The 11254-nt window shown below is 36.6% G+C and overlaps 1 protein-coding gene across 5 annotated transcripts in view; it reads left to right on the top strand.

Annotated features, from left to right (window-relative positions):
* Positions 1–1007: 1007 nt before the first annotated feature.
* CD36 (CD36 molecule (CD36 blood group)) overlaps positions 1008–11254 on the top strand; it is a 35023-nt gene continuing 24776 nt past the window's right edge. For 2 of the 5 annotated variants that reach the window (XM_068189586.1, XM_068189584.1), the window contains exon 1: positions 10413–10589. The gene's annotated coding sequence lies outside the window, so the exon portion shown is untranslated. Of the gene's footprint in view, positions 1026–1678; positions 1836–10412; positions 10590–11254 lie in introns of those variants that run through there. The other 3 variants (XM_068189588.1, XM_068189585.1, XM_068189587.1) reach the window with 3 other exon arrangements.

Below are 11254 nucleotides of genomic sequence, written 5' to 3'. Positions count from 1 at the left end.
GTCTCTTTTAAGGAGATCTATTCATGTTACTGGAATGTGCAAACATTATTTAGGTAAGTGTGCATTAGAACCACAGGCACACCAAACTGTAGTCAGAGGCATCACAGATATCCTGAGAGATATCAGCTGATATCTGATCAGGTGTCCATGGTGTTTGTTTGACCAAGATACCAGAATGCTCCCTTGGGCACACAGAATTTGGAAAATACAATGTTCAGTAAGACCTAGAATGTGTAACTACTGTTAAAACAATCTCACATGCAGAAGTACAGCAGAAAAAAAAGCCTCCCCATTGCATGAATGTGCAATACTGAAATGAACACACAAGACTTTTAGAGATACTATTCTGATATGGTCGAGATTTATCCTCTGAGAAGAGGTGGGTAGACAGCCTGGTAGTGAGATTTGGAGAAAGGAGAACTCTGAGTTAGAATTGCGGAGTGAGAAAAGGAATTGTGAGAGATAGAGTGGCGAAAAACGAACTAGAAAACCACTAATAGAGCAGAGTGCAGCATAGAAGAAATAGTTTCCAGAAACTGGAGGGACTAAGCATTTATATGTCTGCAATCCTATGTGCTACTACCCAGAAAGTCTTGGGAGTGTCCTGCTGAATCCTCTCCAATATCATTTTGAGAATCTGATAAGTAACTATTGTTACTTTTTGCCTAAAACAGAGAAGCCTGAGTATAATTATACAGAGGGTGTGTGCTTTGCCACAAACATGCCTGGGGTGTTTCATGTTGTGACGGCATGTTTACAATTCTGTAATCTTTATCCCATATAATTTTAAGGATTTTTTTTTTTTAAATGCTAAACACCAGTGAGTGCTCTGACTTCTCAAATCATAAGAGATGAATGATACATCCCATTTCCTTTCTAGCTGTTGTGGGTTGGATGGAAGGTCACAGCACTGGTTTTGGTAGCCCAGTATGCCTCCTTTGCCACTGAACCTGCCTGGCACTGTATTCAGAAAACTCTGAGTTTTTCCCTGCCTCATCCGAGATCCTCTCCCAGTTCTGGTGCAGGTAAGAGGGGGAATAAAGTTTTTTCGTTTTCTTTTTCTTTTTCCTTTTTTTTCTTTTTAATTTTCTTTTTCTTTTTCTCTTTCTTTTTCTTTTTCTGTTTCTTTTTATTTTTATTTTTCTTTTCCTTTTTTTTTTTCTTTCTTTTCTTTTTCCTGTATGGCTGAAGCTGCTTAGTATTAATTTTCTTAGAAGTGGGAGGACTTCAAAAAGAGTGTTGAATGACAGTTGGGCAGAAAATAGATAATGGGTAGAAATACTTTGGGCTTTGCTCGTCTGAGGATTTAGGAAGGAACACAAACAAGAATACAGTATTAAGTTTCCAAACTTAAATTATTATTTATAATTAGCCTTTTCAGGTGTGACTTTTGTGTGTACCAAAAAGCACTGATAAATAAAGTTTTCATTTGCAACCAGCCTTTTGATTAACTGATGGTGTGAGAAGTTTATATACCAAAACTTCATACAAAGGGATAAGAGGAGAAATAGAAGAAAGAAAAAAGACAAGGAACAAGGACAGAATTTATGGAAAGCAGTAAATTCTGGAAGAGCAGGAAAAAAACCTAGGGGATAATCCAAGGAGGGAGGTGACAAACTAGGGGAGATGCTTGGTGGAAGAGTGACTGCTGAGATGACAGGGTGGAAGGTGAGAGACACACATAGAGCTGGAGGTGGGAGGAGATTCTCGGAGAAGGAAACAGGGGTAAAAGGAAGCACATGTAGAAAGGAAGGCAGAAGTCTGGCAACAAGCTGGAGGCTGCATCTGTGAAAGGCACACAGGAAGCAATCAACAGGACTCCAAGAAGATCAAAGGTAGAACAGCATTTGCAGCATAAGAGGATAGGTCAGAAAATATCCAGATTAATGCAAATTTCAGGAATATTTTTAAATTCTTAACTTTTCCTTACTAACTAATTCTTAATTTTTCCTTAACATTTCCTTTAATTCTTAACTTTTCACTTACTTTTCTGTCTAACTTTAGAGAAGCAGAAATTTCATTGGCTAAAAGGTTTATGCCATGGAGTGCTCCTTGAGTTACTACATATGGAGTTTATAGCACCTGTCATAATGACTCTCCTCCAGGTCGCCGATAATCCTCTGGGACAGCTGTTACCTTAAATATGAAAGCACTCGGCAGACAGGCTGATAACAGCTGCTTTTTGCTGTAACTTTCTGGAAGGAGGTCCTCTATAGGCTGTTCAATTAAAAAATAATACCTACAACTCCCTTGAAGGTAAGCTCTCTCAAGTGATAAGGACTTGTGAAATCTCTGAGCCCAAGATAATACCCTCTCAACACTTATGCTTCACAAGGAAGACCAGTTCTAAGAAATCCTTTCAAGACCAGCCTTTGCCTCTGGTCCCTTTAGCCTCTGCAATAGCCCTGCCACTTGGCTTAGATGTTTATTTAGACAACCAAGTTCTGAAGCAAAGCCTGTGGAAGTATTATAGAGTGCCATGAATTTGAACAGCTGTACTCACAGCTGGGATCCCTCATCCTGACCTGTCTCTGTGCTTGGTGTAAATAAACATAATAAGCCCAAATCTGAAGAATTATCTCTACTATGACACGTATTATCTGGCTTCCAGTACTTTGTGGGGATTAAATGGGATTAGAACGTGTTTGCAAAGAGTTACTGCAAAGAGTCAATGAAGCTTGCTCTGGATTGGCAACAGGACCCAATCCATTGCCTCCGAGTTCTAGGCTATTGCAGGGGCTGAAGGGACCAGAGGCAAAGGCTGGTCTTGAAAGGATTTCTTAGAACTGGTCTTCCTTGTAAAGCATAAATGTTGAGAGGGTATTATCTTGGGCTCAGAGGTTTCACAAGTCCTTATCACTTGAGAGAGCTTACCTACAAGGGAGTTTAAAAGGTCTGTGCAACTTTCTGTTTGTGGCTGATACAAGATCAGCTGGGTGGTGGGGCGCTGGGCAGCCGGGCTACTTAGGGTTGCTACAGCAGCTCTGATTTTCTGTAAATTAGGAGGTAAATTTGCAGGCTCTTCTGCACCCCTGCAGTTCCTTGTAGCAAGAGTTGTGAGAGCAGCTCTCTCCCCATACAGGTACGTGACCCTGCTCCTGAGCTAGAGGCAGATTCTAAGCACATGGCTGGATATTGTAAAAACTTCTTATAAGTGTATTATTGCATCCCATAACTTACAAAATGCTCCTAACTGCTAGTTATTGAAAGCAAAGACAGATGTTATTGACTCTATTTCTTGACTGTTTATAAATCGACGAAAAGTCAGTTCACAAAAATTTATAAAGACTAAATATACTGATAATCGAATTATTTCACTTGCAATCTTGATAATGTTCCATATATTGCTAATATTTCCCTGTACATTGCAATTAGAAATAAATATAATGAAATTTTAACTGCAAAAAATGTATTAATAATTTGCCTGTTAAGCATTATCTTGTATATGAAAGTCTATTATATAAGCAACTAAATACATATATTATAAAAATATGAGCAGAGTTATCAAGTTTATGGCTGTATACATTTAATAACTGTGATATAAAAGAATATATGAAAGATACTGTAATAATTGATAATTATGGGAATTGTATCATTATTCATTAGAGGAAAAAAGCATATATATGCATTTCTGTGTAGTTTTAAAACTTCATGTGCATATATATAAATATAACGTAATATATAATGTATAATAAATATGCTGATGTAACATAATTTAATTTATATATGGAAGTCCTGAGATCAACCCAATAAATATAGCATAATCACATGCTATTTTAGTGATTTATTTTCTTGACAATTGACACAGTAGCTATAATTACTCAATGATATTTTTTAACTTGGCAAAAATATCCTACTCATAAAAAAAAAGTGTAGTGTGTAGTTACTTAGTTTGTTTTTTTTTTCTGTCCTCAAGTGAGACTTCAAAATCATGTATATAATTGTCACAATCAGGAAAATGATCAGAAATGTAACTGGTTTGGGTTAAATTACTGCATTTTGCAACTATTTTTTTTTCTGTAACTGATAGTTATATGCATATTTCTGTAACATGTTTTCATTTGAAAGAGTAATTCCATATCTTAGGACTGAAAATTACATGATCTGAGAAGTTCAGGATATCTATTAGTTTCCTCATTAATTTACTGTTAGCGCACAGAAATCACTGCTAGTACTATTTCTACTGCTCTGTTCTTCATAGTGTTAATATTTCTCAGTATATTGTGATATTACACAATTTTTTCATAATCTCTTTAGATCTTCAGCTGCTGCCAAGGGATCTCCTGTGGCAAGGGTAATTCTATTTTTCAGTGTTGGGGTTTTTGTTTTTTGTCTGTGTGTGTATTATGTTTGATTATCTTATTGTGGTAATTAAATATCTTCTCAAGAAAAATATGGAGAAAGGGAAAAAAAATCCTTTTTTTGTATCACAAGAAGTTTTTCTCCATTCTAGCTACCAATTCTGATTCCCTAGGTGGAGTTGGCAGTTGCTTCAGAGGTAACTTCAGTCAAACTTTCTTCTTGTGCTGGCCTGATGAGGAGTAGGGCTTTTCCTAGCAGTAAGCTGTTGCTTTGGCTTTGGTGTTTGAGGCTGGACTGAAGGCCCAGGGAAGAGCTTCTGTATGTTGTTCAGACCAAGGGCATGTCTCCAGGTCTGGAACATGTAAACTGAAAGATAAGAGTGTCAGTCATTTGACAGGTCTTCAGTACTTGAGAAGTCACCAAGAAGTTGACCTTAAACTTAGGTCTTCACAATTGGAAAAATCCCCTGTACATATGTTGTTCCTAATTATTACAGAGACAAAATTACAATGTAGCTGGTAGGCAAAAATTAACATAAGGACTACCCAGTCATTCTTCAAAACCACTGACATTGTCTGGGATGATTCATTATGGTGACTATTTCTCAACCAGGTATTGCACTTGTGAAAGATTTTAGAATTACTCCATTATTCTGTGACTTCTGATCTAAGGAGAAGAGTTTTGCAAGAAGTGGAATATATCCAAGTAGGGACAAGATTTATTAAATATCTCCTGACTTTCAGAAGATGTTTGCTTGAAAATTTTTGTCTCCTGCCATTGGAGCCTCCTCTCTGTGCCCTACCTGTGTTGTCTAAGACACATTTTTTTTCTCAGTAGCATTACCATATTACATCTCAGGGCCTGACTCACTGCAAATGTCATAGACACAAGAGAGCAACGAAGATTGGGAGGAAGAATCAGAACACCCAAGATAAGAAGAAATTAAGAAAGCCAGCCTGACAATAATAGAATTGTAAACACTGATGAGGACCAGGCCATCCAAGATAAGAAGACAGCTCAGCACAACTCCAATAGTCAAATACTAAACATTGAATATATTAGATAAGCAGAACATATAAAAATTAACAGCATATAAAGAGTCCTTATCATTTTTACTAAGGCTGATAGCTTTGTGAATTCACCACACAATACCCATCTTTGTGCAAGTAGGAAATAACAAAGCCCTTGGCTCTGTGTGTGATTGGCTCACTGCACACTGGGTGATCAGTTCTAATTTTTGGGAAACACTTAGGTTTCAGTAGCATTAACAGACTCAACTCAATCCTTTCAGTAAGAGATTTTCATAGCCCTTCACTGTTTGAGACTCACAAGAAGTCTATGTTATAATATAACAGTTTCTGTATTGGATTTTGTTTTACTAAGTTCCCTCCTATCTATATTCTGAGTTACTCTGACATGAACCCACAGGAGTGAAAGAATCAGAGTCTGGTCTATCCCTGCTGCTCTTGGGATTTCTTCACCTAATCCCCCTCCTAGAATCACTTGAAAACAAATTTTAAAAGTGATTTTGAGGACTGAGAAAGGTAGCAGATTATGCATGCCAAAATCAGTGAAGAAGAGCCCAAAAGCAATATATCTAGGGGGAAAAAACTGAAGCAATTGCTGGGTTTTCCATCACCCATTTTCCCCTTAAAGAGCTCCATTACAGTTTGACAGAGGAACTCATCAGTGGCAGGAGCCAAATATAACACACTGTTTCCAGTGTACTGCTGCCAAGTTGGCTTCAGCCACTGGTATTTTAGGATGTTTTTCCATATAGTCAGGACACATTGGGAACCACAAGGGACAGCACCTTAGGACCTAACACTTAACAGAGCTGGGAAAGCTCCGGCTGGGAGTCTCTGGTGGGTAATGAAGGAGCTACACAGCAGTTGATAAGAGTCTTCCAAGCTCTTCAGAGGAGAAATAAGGTATTAATGCATGTTGGGGAGGATATTTTTTTCAGGAGGTTGAATAATGCTTGATACGAGTGTTTAGAGTATGACTCAGGGCTTGCACTGGCAATCCTTGAAGGCCAACACACCTGCAGTAAAATCTGTGATGTGAGATGAGCAAAAAAGTGTAATACTCTTTCTGCAATCTTTGTCCAAACTTTCCATTAATGCCAGCTGGTAAATATTTTGAAATTTTCTTCTTGAATTTTCTATTTGTTTCATAACTTGTGTGCATTTACCAGAACCTTGTACAGCTGTTCTCATACCATCAGTATGGTGCACTGATGTGAAGAGGAAATTAAAGACCTTTTTGGGGACTTTGAGTGGAATTGTTCTAACATTAACATTCTAATCATTAAATGCCTAACTTAAGTCCATTATTTAGATGCTTTTCAGTTAAAGGGGAACCTTTAACATTAGTACCTCCAAAAGATATGCACTCTCTGGAACTGTTCAAAAATAAGTAGCTGTAGCACTTTGTCATATGGTTTAGTGAACATGGAGGTACATGGTCAAAGGTTGGAGGTCTTTTCCAGCCCTAATGATTGTATGGTTCTATGGTTCTATATAGTCTTGTCTAAGAGGAGATTTCAAGTACTTGAGATGAGTTTTGTTCATTAATCTCTAGTGAGAGGAAAGGAAATCAATATGTCTCTGGATGCCTGCTTTTAGCTGGATAAGTTTATCAGTAACAAATATTTGGAACTAACTTAAACAAGAAAAAAAACAGCATGAAACTATACCTTTCGTTTATTTTAGAGCTGTATAGTAAAAGAAACACTGAAACAACTAAGATATCTTTGTTCTTCCTTCTTTTATGTGAGGTGACCTGACTTATAAAACTCTGTTCTATCCTGTGGCTTTTGGAAAATCAGGTCACACAAAAGAGCAGTCACTCTGAGAACAGATGAGATGGAAATAGTGAATATGGAATTCGGGAATGATATTAGTTCTGTATTATTATTTTATAATTTGTGTGTTTTATATTCATGTTTTTTATGTGCAATACCTGAAGATAGGCCATGTTCACTCTAGGTTGGCTCTTGTGAAGTGGAAGTGCAGTGAATTGTTGAAGTTGGTCTGAATGGATAGCTCATGCAGTGCTTCCTCATGTACTATGTGATGATGTGATACACAGAAGGTTTTAATTTCCTTAGGAAATCAAATTAACTTTAATGAATACAAAATAACTCTCCCTATAAAGTAATACCTCATAGTATCTCCAGTACACACAGAGAGGCAGAAGTCTCACCCAGCTGGTGGCATATTGCATATTTTCTTTTTTCTTCTCTCAATGATTCATTTTCATCATTCTCCTTCTCAGTAGAACTAAGGGCACATGGGTGAACATGAGTGTGTTGAATCAGAAAGAGCTTATTTGGGGACAGAAGCCACAGGTTCTTTTTTTTTTTTTTTTTTTTTTTTTTTTTTTTTTTTTTTTGTGCATGTGTACAGTTTGTTTTCTTTTGAAAGGGACAGGTTTAATGATTTAATCTTCCACTACTGAGCAAGGTACAACCCTTCCTGTGGGACTTTCCTACTTCCTGTGAAGAAGCCAGAGGGCTACTGAGTTGTGACAACAGGATTTTCAGTAGAGACAATAGAAACCACATAAAATGATGCTAATAGAATAACCTGGATAAACAATAACTTACCATGGAAAGCAGGTTAATATAATTTGTCTCAGAACCAGGGAGAGTACCCAAAAGCTTATAGAAAATCATATTTTAGATACTGAGAATATTAGCCTAATCTTTTGCCCCAGGGATTGGCATTTTACCTAGCAACTACAAAGTAGATTTTGTTGGATGTTTTTTAACAGTTAATGTCCTTAAAACGTTCAGAGGGTGCAAAAGTAGAGGCAGGATTTTCTTGGAGCTTTCTAACTGCTTCTTAATGTCATCTAACATATGCTAACATTTCCACATCTGAAAAAGAATTAATGTTAACACTAGTTTTTATAAGCTTCATGATAGGCAGTTGAAGAAAAATCCTGAGTGTAACAACTGGGAAACACAGGAATATAAACTCATGCTGTGCTATACTGTATGGCAAAGAATTCCTGCAGGAATGTGGGAATGTTTATGTAATCATCTTGAAAATTCAAATTGTATGTGTACCATAAAGGTATGTCTGATAGAATGGATCTTAATATTAAAAAAAAAAAAAAAAAAAAAAAAAAAAGAAAGAAAAGGGAGACAACCTATTTAGGAGTCTGAAGACATATAGGAAAGCATCCCAAAGAAAGTGTTTTCCAAAGGGCCCACTATGAGATATGTACAAAAAACTGTGAATAACCCTCATCTCTTCAGCATTTTCTTGTCAGTAGTATGTTTACTCCAGAAAATGTATGTGGACTTGATTTGGAAATAACAATATCACTTCCCATTTTCTGCTTCCTGCAGTTTTCTGTGTCTTCCTGAGGCATGTGAGTGTCATTTACTCTGTTTCTTCTTTTTTGACAACTTTTCCTTGTGGGGCAGTTTGTTTGTGGTTGCACCATTGGGGACTATAATGAAGTACACAGCTGTTTGGTTTTTGTGTCCTCCTTCTGTTGCTGTGTGTCTCTACTTTCTCCTCTGCAACCTCTGAGCTCTCATATGAAGTCAGAGGAGATAGGACCATTAAATACTTATGGTTTGTTTCAGTTTGTTTTTAAGAAACAGAAATGACTGACATCCAAAAGTCTGCAGCTTCCCTTCCAGATTCCCATCCTTTTAGCTGGTTTTTGCAGTTGAACCAGGCAGTCCTCATTTTACTCCTCATTCCACTGCCAAGCACTGCTGCTGGAAGAGATTTTGCTTATGCAGGATGACAGTAGGATATTGTAAATCATAGCATTAGGTGGTACAACTGAGCATGCATATGTTGAAAACTGAACATTATTACATCGACAGTAGCAGATTCCAATGAAAAATCCCAGTAGATATTTTCCTCATGAAGGGTGCACACTGACTCCCACACACTGCAAACAGAGAAAAAATGAGAATGGTAGGGAACCTCTCCACAGGCAGTAGTGATCCCAAACAAGAACATCCTCAGGAGGCCATCCAAGGAAGACATGTACAATAGAAACAATTAATGACAATAAAAGTAGTTCATGGCAAGCACAGTGTGGAGGCCTGCTTAACTTTCAGCAGTTAAACATTCCTCCTTAATCCGAAAATAGTGGAAAACTAAATTTCTGCATTTTTCGAGGATGAGAAGCTGGAGTTATTCAGGGTCATAAGCTTGCCCTGGCAGCAAGCCTTGTACTGAAAACTGCACAAAAAGTTGTTTTCAAATGACCAGGCTCACTTTCAGTCTTGCCTTCACTACTAGGTGGTAAAAACCTCAGATTTATTAATTTTCATCCACCTTAGATTTACTTAGCAGAAATAGATTAGAAAAAAGTCAGATTTTCCCACAAAAGCTAAGCTTCCAAGTAGAGCAACATAAAATAACAGAACAGTAGTCAGTCAAAACAGATAGAAAATACTAAACCTGTGAATTGCAAACTATTTAGTATTGTACCATGAAAGTCTGGACCTAAGAATCTATTTTTAGGAATATTTTTTCTGTCTCATAATTAAGCCAAATAAAAGTCATTTTCCCTTTCTGCTGCCAAAAGAATCTTTTAAAACAATCCATTCATTGAATTCCCCTGAGATAAAGAGGTATTTATAAAATATCTCTGCAAAAGCTTGTCAAACTGTTATTTTTTAATAGTAGACATTGTGATGGAGTAACACATTGATTGTGAGAGAGGTAATGTAAAAATAAATGTTTTTTTAGATACATTCAGAAAAAGAAGCTTTTGGGATGATGTTCATTGAACTTCCAGTAAAATAGGAAGAGCCTTAGCACTTGGCAAGGTAACATTGTATCTGATGCCTGAAAAAAATCCTATTCAAAATACTCTGAAATTTCCTGATTTTTCTTAATTGAAAATACACTATCATGATGAGTAAAATACAAATATGCATATATGAAAGAACAAGTGACCAGAAACCAAGTAAATTACCCTTTTGTCTCCTTGACCTTTGACTCACTTGGATCAAACTTGGATAAAGATTGATGTTGCTAAGTATCCTACCACGAGTTGTAGGTAGTGGCTCTTAGTCAGGCTGCAAAAATAAACCCTTCCCCCAGCAGCAGTACAACTTAACTTTTTCTTCTGGCAAAAAAAGATAGAGGGAACTGACGTCTCTTGGAATATATAAACACTCCCTCCCAGTTCACAGCCTATGTGCTTGGTGGGGAGGTTTAGCTTCGTGTCTGCTGGTAACTTGATGCAAGTCATGTGCTAAGTACTTGTGTGTTCAGCTGAAAAATCAGTCACCCCTATTCAAGGTGAGTTATATGCTACAACATTTAAAATCAGAGGGTTTTCCTCAGGAACATTTTTAAGGTCAGTTGGGTGGAAGCTCTTGAAAATATTTCTTTTTAATGCAAAATAAAATAGAAGGATTTTACAAAGCTGCTTACAAGAAAAAGTGACATTTTACATGGATTAGTGGAATGCTTTGTTACTATGATAACAGCAGTGTTTTATGTTCAGTATGGCTGGCTTTCAAAATTGCATTCTGTCTTTTGTAATTTAATACTCTTGAAAATACAGTTCTGGAGTAATGTAAGTTTATAAAAAATGCATATTTTAAAGAAAATTTTCAAGCATTCACTATTGCAGTTAAAAAGCTTGAAACTATAATTTCAAAGAACATCAAATATATAATGAGATTATTTGTATTGTATAAGGGCTTGCTTTAAGCTGACATGTATAGAAGTCTAAGTTAAATAGCGAAGAAAGAATTTAATAACATTTTTCATCTTTCCTTCTATACAGTTGCTTATAAATTGTCTTTCAGAGATTTGAACGGACCATTTTCATTGTTATTAATTAATATTCTGTTAAGGATCTTTGAAACAATATTAAAAAGTACATACCAAACACTCTAGAATGGGGTGAATAATCATATTAATCCTGTAGTCAAATCTAAATGATACAATAGCCTCAT

Source organism: Anomalospiza imberbis, chromosome 5 (assembly GCF_031753505.1).
Source record: "Anomalospiza imberbis isolate Cuckoo-Finch-1a 21T00152 chromosome 5, ASM3175350v1, whole genome shotgun sequence".
Lineage (NCBI taxonomy): Eukaryota > Metazoa > Chordata > Aves > Passeriformes > Viduidae > Anomalospiza > Anomalospiza imberbis.
The sequence above is the reverse complement of the archived record's forward strand: the minus strand, read 5'-3'. Positions and strand labels throughout refer to the sequence as shown.